At 47.7% G+C, this 25,962-nt stretch overlaps 1 protein-coding gene across 12 annotated transcripts in view; it reads right to left on the bottom strand.

The window, feature by feature from the left end:
* JAKMIP3 (Janus kinase and microtubule interacting protein 3) overlaps positions 1-21,553 on the bottom strand; it is an 82,171-nt gene extending 60,618 nt beyond the window's left edge. For 11 of the 12 annotated variants that reach the window (XM_032190790.1, XM_032190779.1, XM_032190786.1 and 8 more), the window contains exons 1-2: positions 21,340-21,553; positions 90-235 (exon numbers count right to left, since the gene is read on the bottom strand). The gene's annotated coding sequence lies outside the window, so the exon portion shown is untranslated. Of the gene's footprint in view, positions 1-89; positions 236-9,324; positions 9,438-21,339 lie in introns of those variants that run through there. The other variant, XM_032190780.1, reaches the window with a different exon arrangement.
* Positions 21,554-25,962: the final 4,409 nt, after the last annotated feature.

Raw genomic sequence — 25,962 nt, 5'->3', positions numbered from 1 at the left:
TGATTAAGAAAGAAGGCAAAAATATGATCAAACAGACTTGCTGGAGACTTTTTCTGACCCTTTTAACAGGGACAGGCTGGAGTACCCACCGAAGACAGCAGCGCTGGGGATTAGCACCCTTCCTCTCCCCCAAACATCTGTTTGACGTGGGCAGTCCCGCTGAGGGCTGGATGTCCGAAATTTCATGGAATCACGTATGAGCCTGATGGCATGGTCTCAGCTGGGAAGATGGTCCCTGGGAAAGACCAAGAGAGATTTTAGTAAGTTCTGGCAACAGGAAGGTCTGTATTAAAGTAACTGATAAGGCAACGTGCTGCTCCTCTGGCTTCTGGCTAGAACATTGGTGGAGAAGGTGAAAGAAAGAGTGATGTCCTATTTAGAGCTGACAAATGAGTGCAGAAAAGAAAAGCTGTTCAAACTGCACATTACCATGACCTAACATTTGGTTCTCAGTATCACACAGTGGGGTTTCTTAATATTTGGAGTGGGTAGCATTAAGTAAATATTCAGTATAGGAACTGGGCTGGCAAAATTGTAATGAACACAACAGAGTCATTTATATATATTGTTACCCAATTAGCTGGAGTTATTCTAAGTACACAGATTTCTATCACATTATAACAAAATGGCATAGGGAAGGGAATCATTTCCAGAACCAGTTTTTATTTCTGTGCTCTGGGGTTATTAACGCAGTTTTACTGTCCTTCCTGAAGGAAGCCAGCAGTTTGCTACAGCAGGGCTCTGCGAGGTTCAGTGAGAGCAGTGCTTTCTAATTGTTGGGTTTCCTCCCTGTCTGTGTACCATCACTTAAAACACTCTGAGAGATGGGAGAGCAGCGTAATATTGTGTCCTCTCCAAGGAAGAGAGGGACACAAAAGAAGACTAAGTTATACACGGATACAAGAGACAAAACAAGGGTGTTACTACTATCAGTTTCAGTTAAAAAGCCAGGCTTTGCACATTCACAACAACAGTTCTGAGCTTGAGTAGCACCGCCTTCAGCAGCAGCACACCACCACTACTTCCCTGTAGAACCTGCTTCCCACTGCCCCGTGGAAGCAAGAGCAGGCACGGCCACTGCCTGTAAAGCCACAGGGACAACGCGAGTTGCTCTGAAAACACTCCTGGCACCAAGCCTTTACTTGCTTGTGAATCCTGTTGAGGAGATACGAATTGCAGTATTTAGCTTACTGCACTTTGCTGTGAAATGAGCACTGAAGCTGCTGGAAATGTGATATCCAGATTAAGGTCTCCATTCTATATATTTCGTTTGTGTGTGATGCAACAAACTGGTAATAGAAACCCAAAAAGCTTCAACTGGACAATGTGAGCTGCTTTTCTTTGCTTCCTGAATTTCACTGAAGATCTCACACATGAAGCAAAAAGAACCATAATTAAGAAGTGTTGAAATATAAAATAGATGGAGATAGATCTAAGTGAATAACAGAAAATAGCAGAAACTTTTTTTTTCTTCTTTTTTTTTTTTTTTTTTTTTTTTTTAAATACATGAGAACAGGTACTGGATTTACCACTAGTATCTTTGGGGATACCAGGTCACTGTATGAAAAAAACTTCTGCATAACTAATTAATTCATATGCTTTCACAGGTTTCACATTTCACCCATTAATCAGCAAGTGATCAATGACTTCTCACAGCTAATGTCAAAATATACAACTCCTTGATACTGCATATAGTATAGTGTTGCATAGTATAATAGCATAGTGTTGCCTGTTAGGAGAATCTGAATTCTAAAATCCCTGTTAGAAAAGGATTTCATATTTATATGGGTATATATTGTCGGACAGCTCCACAGAGTAGCTCCACTACATATCTAGAAAGGCTGAATTTATGCAAGGAGTGAAGATGCCAGACAGAAACAGTGCGGTTGGGAACAGCCGTAACCCCTTGTGGCCTCACTCACAGCCCTCTGAAATCATGCGTTTTCCATTTATTTCACCAGGTTGTCAGATAGGCACTTGAGCCAAGTTCCACTCGAGTCAGTAGGAAACTTGCCATTCACTAAAAGGATCCAGTCATTAAAGTAGTGGGAAGTCACTGCCTGAAAGGCACTTCTCCCCAGCAGCAGCTCAGCAAGCACAGCCCCGTCCATAGGCTGCCAAGCCCAGCATGCTGCCAGCATGAGATGGTTCTGGGGATCAGGGGGGCAGCGAGGCTTTGGACGTGGAGCTGTGTTCATCCTCAGAGCCAGGAGCAGGACGCCTCAGCAGAGCCAGCTCCCTGGAGGCCCCGGCTCTCCTGAGAGCCCCTGCCTGGTCCTAGTGCAGCGACACGGCATCTCCCATGGCAGCACCAGCCCGTGCACCAGCACAGCTTGGGGAAAGATGGGTGAAAAAATGGGAATTAGCTGGGGAGGATGCAGACAGCAGAGCTAGGGGAATGCTTTAACAGAAAGCACCGCTTTTAAAATTATTATTTGCTCCTGGTACTCAAAGGGCCCATTGAGACCAACCACTTTTTGGCAGATAATCTATCAGCTTGGGGTCGGAACTCAGACATGCTCCTGTAAATCACAGCTGAGCCCCAGGCACTCGGGTCAGTAGCAAAGAACCCTACTGACACGTGTTATGAAGCCAACTAAAGCAAGAGCCAACACATCCTCTAATCCGTGCCAAGTACTGAAGTACTCAGGACCTGGAGAGGGAGGAATTTTGTCTGGCTAAGTACATATTTCCAACTACAAGAAAAGCATCTTAATCTTTTGAATTAAATTTAAAACATGAATAAGATTTAAAATAAACAACATCAACAAAATGAAACAAACCAAACCAACAAACCTGACTCAGTCCACACCCTGGAAGATGGCTGAATAAAATCCTAAAGGCAAAATACTCTCCCAGGTAATGGAACAGAAAGACTCATGAAGCTTGCAGTAACAGAGCTCATGTTTCCAGACAGCAAAGCGAAGCTGTGACTAGGAGGGAAACACTCAAGCACGTAGGAAAGGCCACACTGAGGAGCAGGACATGCCCCACGTATCGTGGAGCAAAGCCTTCCTGGGCCAGAGGCACATCACCGGAGGTGCTTTGTGCTCAGGATATGCAGATGCAGTGTTCTTTCACTGCTGCTGACCTTGTCAAGGTGATTTCTGCTCATAGGTGGCTGTGCATTAACCAGATACACGTGGCTGAGAATTTTTAAGCTATAATCTGATTTTTACTGTTATTTATTTATTATTTTTTAAGCTGATTTGATTTGAGATGCTGCATCAATCTTCCCAGTCAATTTGCTTGGCAGGCAGATATCCATTTCTCTGCAGTTTTGTGCAGCAGACCAGTAAGTGGGTTTAAGACTTCCTTCCAGCGTGGCAGAACCAGACACATCTAAAATGAAGTCAAGAACCCAGTCCTTTAGGGAAACCTTATTTTCAGCACAGGAGCTCTGTAACCTCTTACTTATTTCTTTAACCAAGACTAACAGCCAGAAGAGAGGCTAACTTCCATGGAAAATCACATCCAGTTCACATACATCGTCATGCTGAAGATACAGCATTACTAACAGGGATCATGTAGATTGACCCTTCTATCGCTGCACGAAATGTAATCAGCAACAAATGTAAAAAAATAATTGAAATGAGCATCTCAGAAGGTGCTTCATCCAAAAAAGTATGTGTGTGTATGCAGTGAGAAAGCCAACAGAAATTATACCATGTTTCACAGCCTCCTGTTACTTGGACCAAGAAGGACAAATGCACACAGAGAATTAAATCTCTAATGACACCAGGTAACACACGTTGTTCTACCTGCCATCAAAAGACTTCCAGGGACCAACATGCAAAGGCAAAAATGAAATGAAATATAAACCCAGATAGAAACTGAAGATGTCCATAGAACTCGAGATGCGTTGATGCCAGTCAGCACACGTCAGCATCGGCTGCTAACATAATTGAGCATAACAAGAACATTTGTTCTTGTACAGCTAAGTCCTGCCATTCTAAAATACAGAGTAAAATTTGCCATGCATCCTTTAATCGGGTTATTTCAACAAAAAGCACCTACTTTATCTAGCTCCCTTCAAACAAGAGTGTCTGTTCTCAGCTTCTCAGGATCTGCATTTAGAAACCAGCGGTGAAAGCAGACAGCTTCAAGTACCCGATGCTAGCACAAATGATGAGAAAGACTTCATTGCTCAGCTAAGCCAGGTATGGCTTCAAAATAAAACATTAACGAGCCAAAACCTTGTGGTCTATCCACAAGTGGAATTGGGTCCCAAGCACCCTTTGTAGTCCTGGAGCTCTGTTAATTTGCCATCAGTGCTGTAACTCTGTAACTTTTGTAATCAAAAAAACACACCACAGAGGAAATCTTCTGCGATACCACACTTGCTCTCTTGGCCCTTAAAGCACCAAGGACTAAGTCACCCAGCCCCGAGTGGCATCCTCTGCAGCAAGGCCTGCTGATGCCTCACCTTGGGAGAACCTACTCACAGGCAGACCTCTCCCTCCCGAGGACTTGTTCAGAATGGAAATAGTGCTAGCCTTGCTTTTCTTTGGGAAAATAATCTATATCAAAGAACTGGAGAAACATTGTCCCAGACATCTCCATTTACAGAGAGGACACAGCTAGGGAAGAGCTCTTTCCTTTTCTGAGTGTGGCATCTGGGTAACCTGGCATTTAAATCCGGGATTTTCCAGCCTTACAGCCTTCTGCACTTACTCCTTCAGGGAAAGTCGCTTCTCGCATGGCTTGTGCTGCACCGATCTTAGCTAAGAGGATGTGTCCGTCTGCCTTCTGACTTTCTAAATATTGGTAAGAACTGCACAAGCACTTGTCATCAAACCCACAAGCTCCAGAAAAGTCCATGTCCAGGCAGACACGCTGATGCTGCTGTGACTGCCTGCAAAGAGCTGCTCCCAGCAGGCAGAAGGGCTTCACAGGCCGAGCTGAACCTGGGCCAGCAGGCACGACCTCAGAGAAACCTTGCATGTAAATGTGTAAAAGATGCGAGGACGCAAACCTGAGTCTCACTTTCACAATGAATACTTCAGGGTTGGATGCTTATGCAATTAACTGCTTAAGAAGATTTAGTAAGATGATGTAAAATAAACTCTAGGCATGGGTGGGGGATAGAAACAAAGGAGGAACAAGCACTGAGATGGAGAGATTCCCAGCTGTGGGCTCCAAGGACCAGAGCCAGGGCTGGCAGTGTTTGGTATTCTGCTGGCGACCTGCAAAAAGAGTAAAGGGTGGGATATCAAAATCTGCTGATAATAGAGGATTATTTAGGTCAATCAAGATGAGAGAGGAATAAAAATAAATAAAAATAAAGCAAGAAAAGGGAAGAGAAAACTAAAACAATAACCACAGACTAGAAAATTAAGTAACTAAGCAACATGAAATTCAATGTGGGAAAGTACAAGATAATCCATATTTAAAAATACATTTTGACATATCCTGCAGACAGAGGTTTAGAAGGAGAGATCAAGTCATCATTGAGGACATCTGTTGTGCGTGCAGCTAGGTAAATAAGATATTAGATTTTAATAGCAGGAGGCAGGAAACAAGATGAAAAGCATTATAATGCTGCAGAAGGATAAGTGGTAGGTACTCGTGATTACAGTAATATTCATCTAAAAGAAACATAAAAGGTACAGCCAGGTAACAAGAGAATCAAGAGCTGGGATTTTTTGAAGAGACATTAAACAGGCAGCTGTGAATGACTGATAGCATGGAGGTGAAAAGAATGTTTCGTTTACTTTTTCACAATAATGCAAGCACCAGAAGCCACCCGACATTATTAGGGGGCATTGGCAGGAGGCAGTTACAGGATTTTCACAGGGGACAGACAAATCTTCCCTTTGCACAGCGTGCTGCAGCCACTGGCAGCACTCCTTCATTCTGCTGCTCCTGCCATCAACCTACCACAAGCCAAACCCACCGTGAGAGCCAAATGCTGCTGCTCTGAGCAGAGCCCTCACCCTATGTGAGCCACGGGCTGCAGGGTGACGGCGGCAGAGCTGGCAGCATCCAGCACCAGCAGGGCCTGGCACAGCGCTGAGGAAAGGTACAGTGATGCTGCGTGGCCTCCACAGGAGCAGGCTGAGTAACAAAAACATCAGAGCAACAGGTTTTGCTGCAAATGCCTCCCAGGTATTGCCAAGAGAAAAAAAAAAAATATATATATATATATTAAGCAGTTGCTCTGAAACCCTTGCTTTGGATATACATTTTATAAATCCCTTCCAAATGAAGACATTGAGCATTCCCTGGGCTAGCATGTGGCTGGCAACAGAGCCTCTGCCCCCTGGTAAGGAAACCTCCTGCTGCACAAATGCTGCAAGGCGACCTGCTGAAAACGGGAAAGCAGAACATGGAGGAGAGATATTTCGGGCAGCACATACAGCACCTCCACCAGCCCTCCAGGGCATGGCACTGAGAGCCTGCCCCTCCCTCCTTCAGCTTTTACGTGCTCTAGGAATGGATACTAGAAGGAATAAAAGAAAAATCATTAAAATTATACAGCCTTTGTAGTGCACGGTGTTTGTTGTTGTGGTTGGGTTTTGCTTTCTTTTGTTGTTGTTTTTAAGAGGCTTAGAGTAAAAATCGCCGCAGTTTGACTTCGTTTTCAGCCACATGTAGTTTGTGAGGCCCGGCATCACTGCTTGCAGTGATTTGTACATTGGTACACAGCCCCGAACACACAGCTCAATCCACATGCCATTTCACTTCTTTAAAGCATTCTCCCCTCATAACCCAGAGCTTATCAGAAAATAACTGGAACCAAGGCTCAGGGGGCTCCACCGGCATCCTCACTTGCTGTCTCAGTCAGGATTCCCGTCTGGCTCCTAGCCCTTCCCCAGCCCCTGTCAGAGCCCTGGCCACGACTGAGCAGCTTGGGGGTGCCAAGGGTGCCAGCCCCCCAACCTGAGCTCACTCAGCCTGCAGCCCTATGCAGGGGGGCATCCCGATCCCTAACAGCTACAAATAGGGTCATGGAGCCCAACTCCTAACCACGGCATTGTGAGACGGACACAGATTGTCCTCATGTCGGGTAATGCCTCACCTAAATCCCAGCTCAGCTGAGCCCTACAGAACTAACGTGTCTCTACATTTGCTTTTAAACTCGCATCCCATTAAGCCTCCCAACAGCAAGCACACCAGGTTTCGTCCTCCCATGTCACAGCAAGGCAGCAGAGCCCTGGCTGCAGCCAGGGAGCATGGGCAGCTTTCCCAGCTGCTAATAAGCACCGGCATCATCTTGGAGTCCAAGTCAGATGCAAACAAGCCTCAACACTCAGCGTGGCATTTAAGAGTGCTTGTCCCCAAACCAGTGTGTGCCCAGGCGTTGGCAGGCCCTGGGGACCCGTCTGCTGCGAGGGTCACGCTCCCTTTGCAAGACGCCTTCTGCAGCTGCTGCAGTCTTGGAAAGTCCCAGCTGTCTGGGCATCAGCCAGGCTCTGCACACCATTTTTCTTTTGCTTTTGGAGGAAAAATAGCCAAAATTTATCTGCTGCTCAAGAAACGAAAGCAAAAGGCTAGGAAGTTCATGGTAGCAGCAAGCTCTGTCCTCAAAGACTTTGCAGAAATATTTGTGCTTCCCCGTACAAAATGACCGCCTGGCCTTTGCATGGCAGCAAAGTGCTCCTGGCTTAGTTTTGGACCTTCCTTGTACAAAGTGCATCAGGCAGGGCAAGGCCAGGCATCAGGGCAGAGACAACAAAGTTTCTTGGTCCTTCGATCTAATGAGATTATTTCCCCCACCCTTCTGGTTTCCTTTTTTCATTTCTGTGTTGAAATCACATAATTTCTTCTTTTCTGTTGCTTTGCATAAAAGCTGTTTGTACAGACGTCCTGCTGAGATGGGACCCAAGGCGTGGGGCAGCCCTGCCTGGGTGAGGAGGGGAGAGGGAGAGGAAAGGGGAAGTGGAAGGGAAAAGGGGGACGGGAGGGGAAGGCCTCTGTGGAGACTGAGCTGACCTGATCAGTGCAGCATCAAATTCACAGCCCCTGATGATATTGCTCAGCTTTTTGTTTACTTAAAAAAAATAATATTTAAAAGTCCATGGAAAACACATATGTATTCATGGCATCTTATGTTTAATATTTGCTTCTAAAATGCTTTTGTTTGCAAAATGCAAACCTACAATTTACAAGCAACTGCCAGTTCAATTTCCATGCTTAAATTTGAAATCATAGCCAGAGATTATTTTTCCATCCAAACAGTTTATGTCTTAGCAGTAGCTCAGCAAAACAGGGTTGTTTTCAGAAGTCAGATGTTGGATTCTAATGGTGCCCAGGGAATGCTCCTACTTGCAGGTACCACCTGCAGCTTCTCTGCCGTAAGGAAACCCAGCGAGCTTTCCAAAAGACCACCTCCCTGCTTCCCATGCCCACCCGTTCCCTCCATTTCGCCCCCAGCTCCGCAGCCTCGGGAAGGAAGATGGACAAGCCTCAGGAAGCGAGCAGCCCCCGGCTGTGCAGCTGAACCACAGCAACGCCATGGAAAAGCAAGAATAAATAAGGCTGCTGCAACTCCAGCAGATAAACAAGTGCAAGGGCTGCAGAAGCACCAGGCTGCAGCTGCAGAGACCTTGGGCCGTGGGGAAAGCAGCGAGGGGGGGCCCGGGGGTCGTTCCCCGCTGCCTGCGGGGGGCATCTGGGGGCATCCCGCAGCCCCCCGGCACCCCGCAGCCCCCTGCAGCCACCCCAGCCCCATCCCGCCGGGTGATGCCGGGGTCCGGCCCGACCCCCCCCGGCCCCCCGGAGCCGCCCCCGGCCCCGGAGCCCCCCGGGCCCCCCTCACCTGCGCTCGGTGCCTGGCGCCGCCCGGCTGCCGGGGCCGTGACTCAGCAGCCGCGGCCCGGAGCTCGCCGAGGCGCCCCGGGGAGGAGCTGGCTGCGCCCCGTGCCGCCGCTCCGCTGGGTATTTGGGGTGTTTGGGGTATTTGGGGTGTTTGGTGTCCCTGCCGGGGTGTGTGCGCCCAGCCCGGCCCGGCCGCCCGCCCGCCGTCGGGCAGGGGATGCTGCGGAGGCGCTGGGGAGAAGGAGCGCAGCTCTCTCCTCCGGAGGAGGAAAAATTGTCCCCCCCTGCCTGCGGCGCGGCTGGGGATGGGCGGCATCACGGCACCAAACCTCCGCGTCCTGCCGCTCCGCCTCGGAGCCGGGAACAGCCGGGAGCAGCCCGCAGGAGCACGGCCGGGCAGAGCCCCGCACCCGGCACCCCCGAAACGGCACCCCCTAACCCGGCACCCCCTAACCCGGCACCAGCTGGGGTGCTCCCGGTGCCGCTGCATCAGCCCCGGGGCTTGCTGCCCTTTCCCGAGGTCCCCCCCTCCCCGAGACAGTGGGTAACAGAGAACCGACTCACCCGCTCGGTTGTTTGCTTGTTTGTTTGTTTTCAACCTCATGTTAAAACAAAGACGGGAAAGATTTTGCCGGTGCCACCCTGAAGTCCCTTTGGCAATAATTCCCCGTAGCGAGTGCGAGAAGAAAGGCAGGGCTGTGCTGGCTGTGGGCACTGCTGGCTCTCACCGAGGATGCTCAGCGCAGGGGGATCGCAGCCCCAGCCCTGCCGCTGCCCTTCCCGAGAACCCGGCCCGTGGGGTGCCAGCCCGTGCAGAGCTGGCCCATTACCATGGGGAATGAAGGCTGAGAGCTCCCTTCCAGAAGCACCGAACCAAGAAGTGCCTGAGAGCTCAGCCTGTGACACGTCAGCAGCGTTTTAGCTTCGTATATACTTCAATTATGTAGGCTTTCACTTCTTGCTTTAATTAAAAATAAATAAATAAAAATGAACGCCGATGCTATTTACACTGTGATTCTGTGAAAAAGTTTTTCATGTGTTTCCTTCACTGCTAGTACAACAGAACCATGGCCACAGCCTGCAGACCTGGCTGGGTCCAGGACAGCCCCGGTTGCAAACCTTCTGCCCATCAGGGTGCTGAGACAGCAGGACCCAGCCCCAGCCCAGAGGTGCAGGAAGGATGGCTGCACGGCTCTCACATCCCTCTGCAGCCATAAATACATTCAAACGATTCAAGCATTAAAGATCAGCTACTGCTGGGTGGGCGCTTATCACTGAGAGCTTCAAATATTCACTCTAATAAAGGGCCTTGACCACACACGCACCGTGGGGCAGCCCATGGCCAGGAGACGTGGGGTAGAGCAGTAACAAAAAACTTGGAGACGCCCAGGGGAGCAGCAGGAAGCCTCCGAGGGGCATCAATGCATGCCAGCACACCAACCAGAGAGCACCAGAAGCCACGTGCAGCCACACTGCCACCACCCTCACACTTACAAGTGGCTTTTTGCAACAAGAAAACCTGGAGGTGCTGGTTGATGATGAGAGGACTTCCTTGCGAGCACGGTGCAGCAGAGCGGGTGCACACAGCGCTGCTTGGTGGCACTCCCAGTGCTGCTTGGTGGCACCCCCAGTGCTCTGAGGGGGACCCGGCCCCTGCCAACAGCCACAGCACATCTCCCACTGCCCCTGGCACCAATGTCTGTGGGTCTGACAGCATGCAGAGACACCAGCCCTGGGGCTGATAGAGGCACTGGCATGAAACAAGGAAAAAAAGGCATATAGCTGAGAGTTTTAGAATGGATTAAATGGGTGAATTGGTAAGAAAACAGAAATAAAATTTCTGTGGCACATGGTAGGCTGCAAGGTGAATTAGAAAAGAATAGTCAATATTTGCCTGAAGTGCCATAAAACCACAATTTAAAATAGCACGAGCTGCAGCCCCTGGGGAGCTCCTGAGCTCCCTGCGCACCCCGCTGGCAGGCAGAGGGCCCCCAGGGCCCCCATAAAGATCTGCTACCTACAGCAATGCCCCGTTGTGCAGGTGGAGAGGGCCAGGGAAGGGCTGTGACACCTCTGTTTCTCCCTCCTTGGCTCTGTGCATAGTCTGCCTCCCGACTGCCACTGCTTTGCTGTTGTTACATCCTCCAGGTGGAAATAAAAGATCTTGGTGTGAGCTAGAGAGACATTTCCTTTGATCAAACTTTGTCTCTGCCTCGTCTCACCCTTCCTCCCTGCCTGCTTTTCTTCATAGCATGTGTTAAGGAGAAAAAACAAAACCAAGGAACCTAATTTTGGTTTGACCCACACTGCTTGGCATTTTTTTTTTTTTTTGCATGTGTACATATCAAAGGATAAAGAAAACAGGTTTTATCCAGGGCCTCTGAGGACACAAGCATCAGTGCCTGGAATCCGGGGGGAATTGCTGTTCCTGGCTCCCCACGAGCTCCCCAAGCCACGGTACCTGTGCCAGGGGAGCAGCAGCTGCCCGTGCCGCCCGCTCTGCAGGCTCGTACGGGGCAGCAGGTCCCAGCTGGCTCGCAGGGGCTGGGCAAGGTGTGCCCAGGCCACCTGTGGGATCATCTCCCTGGCTGGCTGTGTTTAGAGACAGCTTTCCTCCACGGCCTGGGGAGCCTCCCTTGAGGCACAGTGGGCTGCAGCCGCACCCCTGCCCTCTCACACTCATTTTGCACACACACGTGCCCTTTTTATAAAAGCAAAGCAAAACACAGAAGAGCAGTGACTTTGCTGTAGATTATCTGGTGAATTATATTTACACGGAGAGCTCAAGGACTGTGGGCAAAAGGCAATGTCTGGAGCACAGGGGTTCTGTGATGAAATTGGCAGATGGAAGAATTGTTATGCTGGGTTTATTTCTCAATCCTTTTAGTCAAAATATTAAGATAAAATTGCAATTATGATGTAAAAATGAAACTAAAACTTGTTTTGGAGTTGCTTAAGTTTAATTAAAAACAAGAGTTTAAAAGCCCTGGTTTTAAACATTTTCTTCCAGGAGGAACATCAAGCGATAAGTTTTTATTTTGTTTGGGTGGAACTTAAAGGGCGAAAGAAGGAAAAATAAAATCCCATTTGAGATGTTTCAGTTCAGCATACGAACAAAGCCATTTTTTCCCGTTTCTGTTAATGTAGGCTCTCTTTACGGAGACACAGAACCTCAGAGGACACTGGGCAAGACGCAGCCTGCCTCCAGCACAGCCCCAGCCCAGCCGGACCCACCGCCATCCTCCTGCTGCCAGCGACAGCCTCAAGGGCAGGACCAAGCCCAGGAAGCTCTGAACAGTTTACATGCAATTTGAACTTTAAAAAGTAAAGTAAAATGAAATAAAATATTACCTAAAAACTGAGCAGGGCAAGGAGAAGACCTCTCCCTGCCCTGGTCAGCTCCAGCAAGGTGAGACAGGAGGGGAGGAAACCTTTGACTGAACCAGGATGCGGGAATTTTCTTCCCTGCTATTGACAAAGGGACCTCCAAATTTTGTTCCTCTTTGTCCTTTATCTTCTCTGATGACTTAGCAGCAAATGCTGAAAATAAATTTCCATATTTTGTCTTTAGGTAGACATGGTTGAAAATAAAAACCAAACTAAACAACAACAAAACTACCATGTCCCAGAGTTTAACAAAGATTTCAGAATCCACATTAAACTTATGAAGAGGTGCTGCAAGCCTGCCAAACGTGGTATTTTCAACCAGCTTTGACTCTAGATGCTCCTTTCCAGTCCTCTCCTTGTGAGTGGGTCACTGATTAAGACAATCACATACTTCTCAAAAGCAGTCTAACGTGAGGCTCTTAAGATTTACTCCACAAAACATTTTCCAAAAATAATGGCCTAGAACTTTTTTGAATTGTGGAAGAAAAATGATTTGAACTTCTGTATGAAAGTAATAAAAAAAAATGTTTATAACAAATAATTGCTACTAATCCCACCTGAGTGACCGATGTCCAAGATTTTTCTGTAGTAAATAACTGATTTTTACCTGGACATAACATGAAATAATGCCTCAAAATTTGACTCAAAATGAATCAGACTGGAGCTTGGAACTCTGAGAAAGCTTCAGAGACCCAAGCTTGCACTTTTGTTACTTGAAATGGATGAGTCACATTAATATGAGTTAAGCACCCATGAAATTATGTTCTTGTTCACAACCCTGAGCTGGTGAACCAAAGCTAAGTTTAATGAAAAGTCACTGATAAACTAAAGTTGCCTTTTTTAAAATAGCATCCAGGCTTTTGCACGTTATCACCTACTGTTCCCTAAGTGCTCATGTGGGGAAGTGGTCTGTTGCCTATTTGCCATCTGTTTTCCTACTTGTAAGGAGTAGATTTATATCAGACAAGCATATATCTAGGTCCTTTGTGCAAAATAGTAATTATTGCCGTTAACGAGACAGAACATTTTGGGCATATAGTGCAGAACATAGTGGGCAAAAAAATCTTTATAGGAAAACAAGTTTTTCTTTTGTACCATTTGACTTCTCTTTTCCTAGAGCTCACACTCTATCTAAACTCTATACGAAGCTCATGTGTGTCCATACCTATATAAAAGAATTGTTTTTCAGTATGGCATTACTTAAACCAGCCACAGCAATCCGAAACGGACAAGCCATACCCAACACCAAACTCCTTTGCACATTCTCCAAGCATTCAAACCACGTTCACAAGAAGGTCAAGGGGCAAGATCTCCCCCGGCACCCTGGCAGTTGTGCCTCAGGGCTACCTCTACACCTCAGTGCCTAGCAGCGGGTCCCAGTCTACGTTTTCAAATACCCAGTGGCTTTGCTCAGAATTAATTCTTTAATTACTCCTGTGTCCCACAGGTGGGTGCTGTGCTCGGTGCAGCCAGTTGCGAGCTACAACACCCAAGGGCTGGCTGGAGGCAGGAGCAAAGTGTCTCACAGTTTTTATTAGCAGCTGAATTACCTGCTTTCATTTGGTGCTGGTATGCAGTCATGCCATCAAACTGCTCCAGAGATACAGCTGTTGTTCTAAGAAATCCTTGCATTTCTTACTCCTTATCTTTCACTCGTGATTTGGAGATCTGCATGTACATCTGTCTCTGTGCCGACATCCCTTCCCAGGAGGTACATCTACTCCCGAGCTGACTAACACTACTTGATGTCACACTTTGTTGATTGACATGGAAATACAAGCAGAAGGAAAAATATTCATGTCTGCAGTGTCAAATGCAGCTGCTGAGTGACTTATTTTTAAGTGACAGTAATATTTTTAGCAGAAGCACCTATTTTTCTTTAGTTTCATGTTTGTTCACCTCCCCCCAAGTTAATCAGCAACATTTTTCCCCCTCACATACCTGTTACTGCCCTCACAGTAAAACACACCCAAACACTTCTGACAACATCAGAGTAGAGGGATGGAAAGCAGAGTTACCATGGTCAGAAGGACAACTAATTTAGTTCTGCTACAGATGCCCACCCCTTGACAGTAAAAATAAACAGGCCAATGCCAGCGAACAAACACCCTGCCTGTTGGAAGCCATTTCAGGTTTTCCATCAGCATTCAGTGCTGCTGAAAGCTGCTCCTGCTGAGCATCTCAGCCTTCCAGCTTCAGCTGGTGAAAGGAACTGTTTGCATCTTTTTCTTCCCCGTGAACTCTGCACAAACAGAAAACGCCCAGCTGGCATCAGTTCTGATCTAGAGAAGGGAGAGCACCATGGGCTGTGAAGATCATTTCACCCCCACTCGTGACGCTCCTCCTAAGAGGCTGCTAGAGACACTGCACAGCAAAACCAAGCCCTACTACAAGGCCCCTGTACCAAAGCCTGCCCCATTTCCTGCCGTACACACCTCTCTAGTGCTGTAGATGGTGGCAATGGAGTGGAAACACAAAAGAGTAGCTCCTGTAGTTTCCTCCTCCCCAGCAAAATTCAGACTTCCCAACCAGACCACAGAGTCCCAGCTCTCCTGAGCTGCCAGCAGCACTGACTCTGCCCCAGGAGGGCAGGAGCCCAGCACCAGCTGCTCACACCAGGCACTCGTTGGGACGCCCTTACCACGCACACGCCTTGCAGGACGGCTCCAATGCATCCCCAGCACTCCTCTCCTTCCCATCCTGCACACCTGTGATACTTCCCGTTTGCTGGGCTCTTTGCTTCCTCACTACATTTTTACTTAATAAGTAATTACCGCGTCTCATCAGGGGCACCTGTGAGCAGCCAGCCTTTGGCTGCTGCTGAGCTTGAACGCATCCTAAGGAGAGTTAGGTGTAATGAGATTTCCAGTGCAAGCCTGGGAGCCAGCAAAGTGCAGAAATTTGGCAGCAGTGGTCTTGTCCTTCTTGTAGCTTCCTCTGACTTTGCTCTGGATGCAAACAATATGGAAGCAAACTTCCTATCCAACATAAAAAGCATTTCCAAGAAATAGTTGGGATAATTTGGCCTTACCTAGCATGCAAGAAGGAGTCGTGGTATTAGAAAATAATGAAATGGTGCACTGTGATTAACCAGTTTATTTTGCCAACAAAATCTCCATAAATCACCAAGGATATTTACTGCTATGGACCAAACACTCAGTGCTTGTCAGCTCCTGTCTCTGAACCAGTTCACAACCCAGGTATCACACCATGGCATGCATATCACTGCAATTCTCCAAAGTGACAAAGGCTGTGACTAAAAACTACTGTCCCTCTCATTGCACACCGTAACTCTACCAGCTACGTTTAGGGATTTTTTTCCTGTGTCCATGAAAATCTGAAATTTTGCCTTTGAGGCAAAGAAAAATCTGTGCTTTCATGGTTATACTGGATCTCTAGTATGCTTTCAAGATGCTCATGAGCTTCCTTCGCTGAAATTTATTTTCAGATAGAGTAAGAAAATGTCACATGCAAGAATGAACCCTGTATCTATAAAAAGCCAACATTATGGAAGCGACTGTTCCATTTTTAGAAGAAATGCTAGAGAAGACATCTTTAAGCCATAAAAATAAAAAATGGGTCAATTTAGTGCTCTGGTTTATGTAGGCTCATATATAAAAACTTGTAAGCCGTTAATATTCAAGCTTTATTTTCTATGACAGAATGGGACAAAAGGATTGCTTAATTAATTGCTGTGATGTACTGAAAGATGTCTTAATTTTAAAATATTTCACTTGTGTTAATGTTCATAAGTTGCAGGATTAGCAGTAGTTTATAACTTCATTATTTTATGTGGCATGTACATGGTTACAAATTGTTGCCTTCAAATCAGAGAAAACAAAACTGAATATATCAGGCTTTACATAATTTTCCTCATTTCTAGAACTCAGATCCTTTTGTCTTGTTGTTCCTTAAGGAAAACATTAACTTCACGTTTTCTCTTCTCAATAGTTTTGTGTTTTTCCTGCAAAACAACAGCACAGCTCCTCTGCATGATGGGTGCTGCGTGCTGGAGGGACGCACACTTCTGTTACCTGCCCTGACACAGCCCTCGTTAGGAAAGCCAATTCAGGTTGGTGTTGTTGTTCCTTTCCCCGTCTCTTTGAGGGTGGGCTCTCTGTCTGTGGAGCCACCTGCACGGTGCAAGGCAGAGCACCATGCAAGCTACCGCAGCATCAAACACGGGAAAACTTGAGCACAACACCACTGGGACGAGCGGTGCCAATCCCTGACCGTGACCAAAGCAAATCCAGGCAGCTCTGCCACAACAGGGCTTTGCCATACCATAAAATCATGCCCTGAGTGCCCTGTGCCAGCCAGAAGCCCAGGAGGGGCTCTGGGCCAGGCTGTGGCAGGGCACAGGCAGGTTCAGCCTCTGCTTGGGCACAGGGGCTGCCCGCTTCTGTACCTTTGTGGGATCAATTTTATATCCCTTGCAACACCGATATAATGAGAAGCAAACAGAATGAGGCGCAGGGTTACACCAAACTAACGTTGCACAGCACTGGGGGGCTCGGAGTGGCAGCGCCCACCCCAGGAATTGGGGCCCGAGGCCATCGGTGCCCTTTCAGCAGCACCTGGCACAAACCCACAGGCCCGGCGCTATGGCTGCAGGAGTTTGCAGCCTTGCACATATCTGTCAAGCTCCCTAAAGCTGGAGCCTATGTGACTTATTGAAATCAATCATTTCTAATGGAGGAAATATTACATTTACAGTTCCCCGTATAATCATGAATCTGCTTCTTATGAAATTACCTCATGATCTGATTTTGTTAAATTCACTTTGCCCTGCCTAAGCGGCACAAGCCCATTTGGAAAATGTTCAGTTATTCTGACGTGGTATCATAAACTTCCAGAGGTACATACACAGAAGAAGGAAAAAAATAGATTTTTATTATTTTTTTTTCCCATTTAGCATCTTGAAAAGCCCTTCCAAAGGGGGGAAAAAATAATCACATTGTTGTAAAGCTGCTCAGTAATGTTCAGAACTGCACATTAAATGTTCTCCACATGGTATTTAAGATACAACATTAATGACTGACTCCTCTGGTCAGTTCTGTGGTGCTGCAGCCATACGTTGTGGTGAACATTACTCTCTTTGATTGGGATGGAAATTCCTATTTGCATATTAATTACATTTACATTGGTTTCTCTGCTATCTGTCATTAATATCTGAGAAGTCTGGAAACCTGTGTCTTGCTCAGGATTAGAAGGAAGTGGACACATGACCTTTAAATATCAGTATTCTTATAAATAGGAAAAAAACCTAATGTGTGCTGTGGGCACCTGTGCTCCCAGTGAGCAGAGATCTCAGTCATGCATCGCACAGCCTTGGACTCTGAGTCCCTTAAACAAAGCCTTTTTGTTCATATATATTTACATTAGGTTCGCAGCCTCCATTACATGTTCAAACTTTCTGTTCCTATAGGGGCCGACTTCAACTCTAGCAGCAATAATAAAATAAATGCAGAGATTTTCTGACTGGAAATGTCCTACCCAAACATCTGATGTACTTTGGGGTCCCCTTCACATTAGGAGGATCCTAGAAAAGCCTTCCACACTACCTGCAGTTCATTATCGTGAACTGGAAAGATGCTGTTCCTCATTACCTTACCCAGTCGTCATTAGAGATGCTCAAGCACAATGCCTGTGTAATCCCACAAAATAATACGTCACTTTTCTGAGGTATAATTCGAGCTGTTGTCCTTCTCAGAAGTTACTGACCGAGTGGCAGCTGGTGCTTCTTGCAGATAGTCTTGGCTCTGTCTGCACCACCGGGCAGTGTAATGTGTGCTGAAGGAAAAGGGTTGGTGCTGAAGGTCTGGCATTTGCGCTATCCGAGTTCTGGGGGAGCTTCAGACTGTAGTGTTATGCTGCTGTGAGCACCAGTTAGGGGTTGGAGAACACCTTCAGATTTAGTTTTACCCAAAGAGGATCCAGACTGTGGATGCTGACACCGTACACAATGCAAAACGAAGTGCAAGTGGGTGTCATCAGGAGGTTTGCCTTAGAAGAGTTGGTGTCATCCTAACTGGACACAGCCTTATCATAAACCATGGCTAGAGTTCATTTGCTATGGAGGCAACCAGACAATGAATCCGGTATGGAATGAACCAAACAATAGCTTTAATGTAAAATTACTTAAAACATGAAACCTAACAAAAGATTTTAAGTAAAGCTGTGGGTATTTTAGTGACAGAGTCCTATTAAAAGTGCAAATCTTAAACCTTCAGACAGCTCAGATGCTTTGCACAGTTCTCCCTCTGGGCATGTCCTGAGTCCCTGGAAGTCAGCTGGATTTCTGACACTGACACACTGCCATCAGAACCAGGCCTTCTGTGTGCATTTCTTTTTAATTAAGCACCATTAATGCAGAACTTGTTTCAGATTTACATCCCAGTAAAATACAGGAGGTGCCCTCTGGAGCTCCATCGTGCTGTCCGCTGCCAGGGGACACACCTGTCATGCACCTAAGGGACACGCAAGACAAAACCGAGCAGTCAGCAAAAAGAGGAGAAGCCTTTTTGATATCAAAAGCCCATGTTGAATGAATGACAGCTGTACCAACGATTTGAAGTAGAGGAGCCAGGACTGCCACAGATGATGTCTGGTCCGAGCAGTGCTCGCTCCGCAGCAGCCTTGCACAGCCAACAGTTGCTCTGCAGCTAACGCCGGGTCCTGAGCCCAGAGAAGAATAAGGGCCCCATTTGCACATGACCTTGTCAAGGTTAAATGACCTCAGCATGGGCAGAAGAGCTCAAAAAGCAGCACAAGCTGTCCCTTTGGCCTAGAGAAGCCAACATGCTATGCCCGCAGCTCGCAGTGTGCTTCAGGAGATGAGTTGTGTCCTGCAGACATTTCCTCAAGCCCCTCTGAGCGGTGTCTCGATGACACCAGGGTCCTGCCTCTTCGCCCAGGGTCACCACGGGCCTGCAGATCCCTCCTCATGTGCTCCTGGACACAACGAGCCGCAGATTTGTACAGAACTGACGAGTTTTTGAAAAGTGACAAGGATGGCATTCTCCCTGAGAATAACTTCTGCAGAACTGTATTAAATTCCTGAGATCTTGCAGATCTCAGGGTCTATTTGACTACAGAGGACCTGCCTGTAATAGACAAAGGAAAACCAGGGAATTTTCTTTCCAGTTGAGACCCCGATAGAATTTGTGTAGAGTTTTACCACCAACAATAGCCAACGCTTGCTGCTCTAGGGACAAGTGAGCTCTCCTTTTCCCTTAGCATGAAGATCAGTGCTATTGGCTGGTTGTGAAGAGACAAAGACAGGATTAAAAGAATGAGTTAATTTCAAAGTCTGAAGTATCAGCTAATATTCAGCTGTGTTTACTATAACCTATGTAATTAGAAACGCTGTTACCTGTCTGAAGGCTGCCCAGCCCTGTCAGAGCCTCTCAGCCAGGGCAGCCGGGTGCAATCGCTGTGCTCAAATCCTACATCCCAGCCAAGTGATTTATGAAGAGTTTTTAGAACCTGTTTTTGCTTTATTGTTCCCTTTCAGCTGAACCTCTGATGCTGATTATACATGAAGAGCTGCACTGGGTAAGGTAAAAAGCTTAGAAGACAGTTTAAAAGAAAGCGTTATAAAAATGATCATTACTTAGAGGCCTTCACTTGCCAGCGTTCATTTTCTGACAGGGTTTTGAATTTGAGTCATCTGCAATAAAAAGTAATATTTCAGAGATGCATTTGGAAGAAAAGTGAAGCAGTTTTATTCTCCGTATAAATTGACAGCACAGTTGGAAACTGCTTGAAGCCTCACAAAGTAGGAGGTGTTGACAACCATCACTTGCAGGGCATATCAGAAGGAAAGGCTTTATAGGCACACACTTCCACAAATACAACCAAGACTAATGTTTTTCGAGGTAATCCATAGGCCTTAGGCACATTCTCGACAGTCACCTTAATTGGGTGCTATACTTTTTACCAGGACCCCATGACAAATGCACCTTCCTCTAGTCAAGGCGCTCGTACCCCTTGACCCGTTTAATTTGCCTCCTCCCCCAGCGCTGCAGAATCCAGACCTTCCACCCGTCTGATATTTCCAGGTGAAGAACAAGCCATTACCAGTCAGAAAGCTGACAAGAGCAGGCACAAAATAAACTCAAAGTCCACTGCAAAAGTACAGTATTAAGAAAGCTCCTATACCAAACATTTAATTTCTGAGCATACTTTAAATTTCAATTTAAACATTCAATTTCTGAGCATACTGAGCATACTGTGCACTTACATCTACAGAGAAGAGGGAATGCAGAACAGGCAGTTGGTTAAAAATACTGCATGTCAGCTGAGGGCCGAGAGCCTAGACTGAAAGCAAGGAACAGCTCCTGCCAGCAAATTATTTTGTGGTGCACACTTCTCTGAAAGTATCACGGTGTGAGAAATAATGGGCAAAAGTCAATCTGACTTCAGTGTATTTGTTCTAAAATTTCTGCCTGCATTTTAAGCAGTTTTAGTAGAGGCATGGCTACATTGCTCAAAAGGAAAAGAAATCTTGGTGAGATGAATGATGTTTTTTGATGAAAAAATGAATGTTTTGAAAAAAATGATGTTTTTTTAATGTTGCAAGGGAGCAAGCAGGTGACGGAAAAAAAGTGCTTCATTTTTTAATTTAACAGGTTAAACAGTGCTGAATAGGAAGCAGTTCCCAAGATATGCAGTATATGCATTATGTACAGTTCAGAAAATAGGATATATCCAAATGAATTATTTAGTGAACGTGGAAAGCAGATTACTTTCTTACAGCAATTCATCACAACTTGTACTACCCTGAAATACCAACGTTCAGAGCTGCAGAGGAGGTTTACCTACAATTACAGGCCCTGGTGTTTCAACTCAATCACATATGATGGAGACTACGAAGATCCTGGTAAATAACTGTAGCAGGAAGGTACAGCCCACTTAACCAAGGAAATGCAGAGACATTATCCTCGATGGGTTTGCTAGCATCCTACGGCAAAGCTGTTACAAATCAGAGCTACGTTTATTAACCACAGCAAACAGAAACTAGGTATTAAGGGAGGAGGGGAGGGAAGGGGGGGGAGGGCAAAACCATAGGATGCAAAATATTACATTTGAAAATGGGCTATACAAACCCCATAGGTAGTAGATGCTTCACATATAACATATATGTATTTAACAGATACATAGAGAGGCATAAACATACACAGAACTAACCTTACAGGCACGCTCCATCATGACACACACTGCTTGTCTGCTTTACCTGAGGGCAGTACCATTCCTTGTGTGCAGCACACTTCATTTTAAAACCTGTAGGCTGTTCCTAGCAGACAGATTTAAAAGGATTTTTTACGATTCACGCTGCAAAAGGCTAAAAAAAAAATAATCCATCCCTGCTGCATAAGCTTATATTTTCCATCTGTGTCCTCTGAACAGCGGAATCAGATGAGAAATGATTCATCAGTCAGTCCGGGGGAGCATTTAGAGGACAGGGAAGGGAAGAAAAAAAAAAAAAAAAGAAGGAAGAAGCAGAAGGACCAACCAGACAGTAAAATCTGCTCACCATGTACACACCCCCAGCGAAGAGTCAGCGCAGCGCAGCAGGGGAGGCCGCGGCTGGCGGCGGGTGCGTGCTGCGTGCCGGGCGATGCGCTGGGCGATGCAATGAGTGATGCGCTGGGTGATGTGCTGAGTGATGCGCTGGGTGATGCACTGATTGATGCGTTGGGCGATGTGCTGGGCGATGCGTTGGGCGATGTGCTGGGCGATGTGCTGGGCGCTGCACTGGGCGCTGCGCTGCGCGGGATGAGCTCACCGCGCGGCACCGGCGGCAGCCCGCAGCCATTGCGGTGCCACTGCAGCGCGCAGCGCAGCGCGGGCACGTCACCGTCACCGCACCGGCTCCCCAGCAGCCAGCCCTCCCTTTTGGAAAGCCAAGCTGAGCGTGTTGGCACGGGCCCAGCTCCCCTCTGAGGTCCTCTCGCTCCGCGGCGCTGCTGCGAGGAATCGCGTCCGCAGCTGAGTTATTAGGGTTTGCATCCGGCACCGTCTGCATCCGAACTGAGCTCCTCCTGAAGCAGGAGCCGAGTTACTGAGAAGGGCAGAGGAGATCTGCAGGGTATGCGGGGCTAAAAATAGCGAGCAGGCTGCCTGCTCCCCCGCAGCACGGTGCTGCACCGCAACCCTCGCGCATGCAGGTGCGGGGCCAGGCAGCAGGGCCCCGATTTTGTCTGGGAACCATCACGGAGCAGGGCCGAGCTCTGGAGCCGTGGGGAAATGGCAGCACAGAGGAAAGAAGGCAGGTGGATTTGCAAGCTCTGGTAAAATCTGATGTGAGAAGTAAAGCCCTGCAGATGGGAAAGGCCACCTTGCTGCAGCCCTCCCAGCACCACAGAGCTGGGCAAACTGGGCTGCTCAGCCCCTGGGCAAATAAAACAGGCGTCTGCGTTTAGAGCTGAACTGCAACAGTTTGTGGGAGCCTGTGAGTAAAATGAGTAACACTGGGAGCAGCGCTGGTGATGGAAAGCAAGAGGCCATGTTAGTTTGCATCGCCCAAACAATCGGCTTTTGTTTTTCAGCTGACAAGTGCTAGGGAAAAGCATTCTTTTGGCAATTTCCATTTCCTCAGCTGTACCCACTACAGGCTTGTCCAAAGCACCCCACTGCATGCTGTTTCACCAAGCTGAACAAACACATCAATGATCTTTAAAAATCCAAAGTTAGCAAGTAAAAGAAGAGCTGAATGATTTGTTATGCTCCACTTTCTGATTCACTCTAGAAGTGGTCAGGGTTTCCAACATTTTAGAGCCTGAAAAGCAATCCAACAGTCTGGTTTTTGTTTTTAACTCTCTGGTTTCTGCCTCTTTCAGCCCTGAGAGCCCCTTGGCACGCACCTCTCAGGCAGGCTTTCTGCACTTCTGATGTTGAGCCCAGGTCAGTGTGCACCTGTTAGAAGTGAGAAAAGAGAAAGCAATTTCCAAGGCTTAGCAGAAGAACATCCAAGTATCTGAAATCAGTTCAGTCCTACATGCAGTCAGTGGGTTGTGCTTCCTGCACCTCTCCAGGGTGCCAAGGCAGCGGGTGACACTATGAGGAATGAACAATCCCAGTGACCAGATTTGGGTCACTGGGCCATCAGAAACTGCTGTGAGTAAGAAATGATGCATAGAAAAGGGAGAAGAATATGCAAGAAATAGTGTTGTATGCTCATAAATTAAAAATGAAGAAATCAAATCTTAGAAAAAAAAGTAAAAAGATTGGCCCAAATAGAAGACTCAGGCTCTTCTGCACCCAAGTTTTGGTTTTATTCCACCTGTAAGGGTATCTCATTGCCCCTGTCCTCTACCATGTAGCACAAACACCTTTTAAAACCTAAGAAAATTGTGCAAAAGGGGACTTCTGTGTCCCAGCTGCACCCTGCAGGCTGTGCCCAGCACTTGGGCCTGAATTATCTGCTCCCGAGCTAATCTAAACCAGTCTAAGGGGGTCCACAGAAGACTCTCCCCATTTATATCACTCTAGAAAAATATTTGGTTAAATCGATATGATTATCATGTACAGACCTAGCTCCTAATTCCTCTCCTTCTTGAGGCTGTATATGAAATCGGATCGTTAAGTTCACCACGTTGTGTTTGCTTTGGTTTTCAAATCCCAGACGTAAAGAGGCCGTACCAAAGGCTGTGTGCATACATTGGGTCTCCTCACACCAGCGGCCTGGATAAGCACAAACGGCTCCGCAATGAGGATCTCGGAACAGCTCGGTAGTTAATGATCAACGCCGCTCCGAGGGGTGTGCAGCATGAAATGCACGCCCGGATCTCACCTCCAGCGGCAGCTGAGCGGGTTAATGACTGAGCCACCACAGGCAGGGAAGAAGAGGGAGGAAAAGGCACCGTCCTCGGGGTGCAGGCGCCTTCGAGGAGTGGTGCTGGGTGCAGGTGGGGGCATCCTGTGGGCAGCGGGCAGGCAGGGGACTGCGGAATGTGTGGGGTCCCCGTCTGCGGGGGCCTGGGCCTGGCCCCCACGTCGGCCCTTAGCTGACAGCACGCCTCACGCCGTAGCCCGTAGAAACTTGGTGGGTATTACCTTGGTTTATAGCAGTAAGAAACCAAGGCAACTCTAATCAGTCCATTTGTGTCCATTTTTGTAGTACTTTAAGGTAATAAGCACTTTGGGTTTACAAACAGTTCTTGTGGAAGGCCTAAAATAACTGTCCCTCAAAACCACTGCGAGCTGCAGGGTCGGTCCAAAAACACGGGCTTAAAGCTAAAGGCAAGGTTAAAGGTGTCTGGGCAGCACGTGGGACCTCACAGCTACCCGAAGTGCTGCGTTCCTTAGCCAGTGGAGGCGGTGGGCCGTGCCTCTGCGTTCGGAGGAAATGATCAATGCAGGATTGTTCTCTTGATGTGCAGCTAAACAACATTAAAGTGGGTTCCAACCTGAAAGAGGATCGCAGCTTAACAAATCGATAGCCTTTGAAAGATTTCGTCCTATATAATTTGCAATTTTCTGTGATCGCAGCAGAGTGCTTTTCTGGCAACAACCAAAAATCATTTACCATAAAGGTCTATAGGAAAACAAGCACACTCATCCGGCTGCTAATAAAAGATCCTAGAGGTCAGCTGCTGCAGCCACACTGTGATATTTGCTCGACCCCATTTCATACCAGCCTTAGAGCAGGAAAGACTTCTAGTAAATTGATTTCCTGAAGCGGAGGTCAACCAAGAGGAAACAGGACGAAGAGAAAGGGAGCCTCGGGGCTGCTTTGTGTGTGGGTACACGTCGGTGCTGGCTGTCAGTGCAGCCCCGAGCCGGGGAGCAAGGATGGGTGGTGGCAGCCAGCGTCCTGCCCCATGAGGGTGGTGACACCAGCATCCTGCCCCATGGCAGCATGGTGTCACCGGGCACCCAGGGCACCCGGGTACATCAGGATGGGGTGGGCAGCAGAACCGGGGTGTCCCTGCTGTGCCCAGCGCCTGGCAGGGTGCCTGGGGTGCCTGTCCAGCATCCTGAGCACCACCAAGGGGTTTTAGGCACCGCTGCCTTGCTGGAAGTGCTGATGTTGTTACACCTGGCACACCTGGCATGACACCCACGGCACCAAACCTTTTCCCAAATCTTTTTCCCATCTACTTAGACCACCAAAGCCAGAGCTGACTCTGACCCATGGTTGGCAGAATCAGTTTTCAAAGTCAGACAATTGTTGACAGAAAAAAATGTATCCTTCCCCAAAGGTTAATTTTAGCATTTCAGTGTTTACTGTGTAAATGACACCTTACCCACCAATTTATGACATTTCCTCTCTTAGTGTATTTTAATTTTATTTTAATTCAGACTGCTTCTCTGTGCCGAAGAGGACACCGATCCCGTACTGTAAACTCAGCAGTGTGCACCCAGAGGTTAAACCTAGCGACCCCTCCTTGGGAATCGTTTTGCGACGTTTTCCCAGTTCTGGCGTTGTTCCAGGTGGCATCGCTGTCCCCTCCACAAGGAGCTACGAGAAAAGCTGCTGCACACACCGCAGTGTCCCTAATAGTGTCCATAGCCATCTCTTAATGAAATCTGTCCGGGTGGCAGCAGGCAGGGCGCTGCCCCAGCCACTTTCCTCCTTCATCCTCCACGCTGGGCCGGCTGAGGGACCCAAAACAACGCCCTGGGCACCCGCTGCGGGGACACAAACACACACAGAGACACACAGAGACACGGACACGGCTTCCCCAGCCGCTGCAGGCTTTTATTGAGCTCCGGCTCTGAGCCGTTCCCCCCCAGCTCCTGACGGGAGCAGCACCGAGCCCGGCCGGGCCCCGCCTGCCGGGGGCGGCCCGAGGAGGCCGGGCCGGC

The sequence above is a fragment of the Aythya fuligula genome, chromosome 7, assembly GCF_009819795.1.
Source record: "Aythya fuligula isolate bAytFul2 chromosome 7, bAytFul2.pri, whole genome shotgun sequence".
Taxonomy (NCBI): domain Eukaryota; kingdom Metazoa; phylum Chordata; class Aves; order Anseriformes; family Anatidae; genus Aythya; species Aythya fuligula.
The sequence above is the reverse complement of the archived record's forward strand: the minus strand, read 5'-3'. Positions and strand labels throughout refer to the sequence as shown.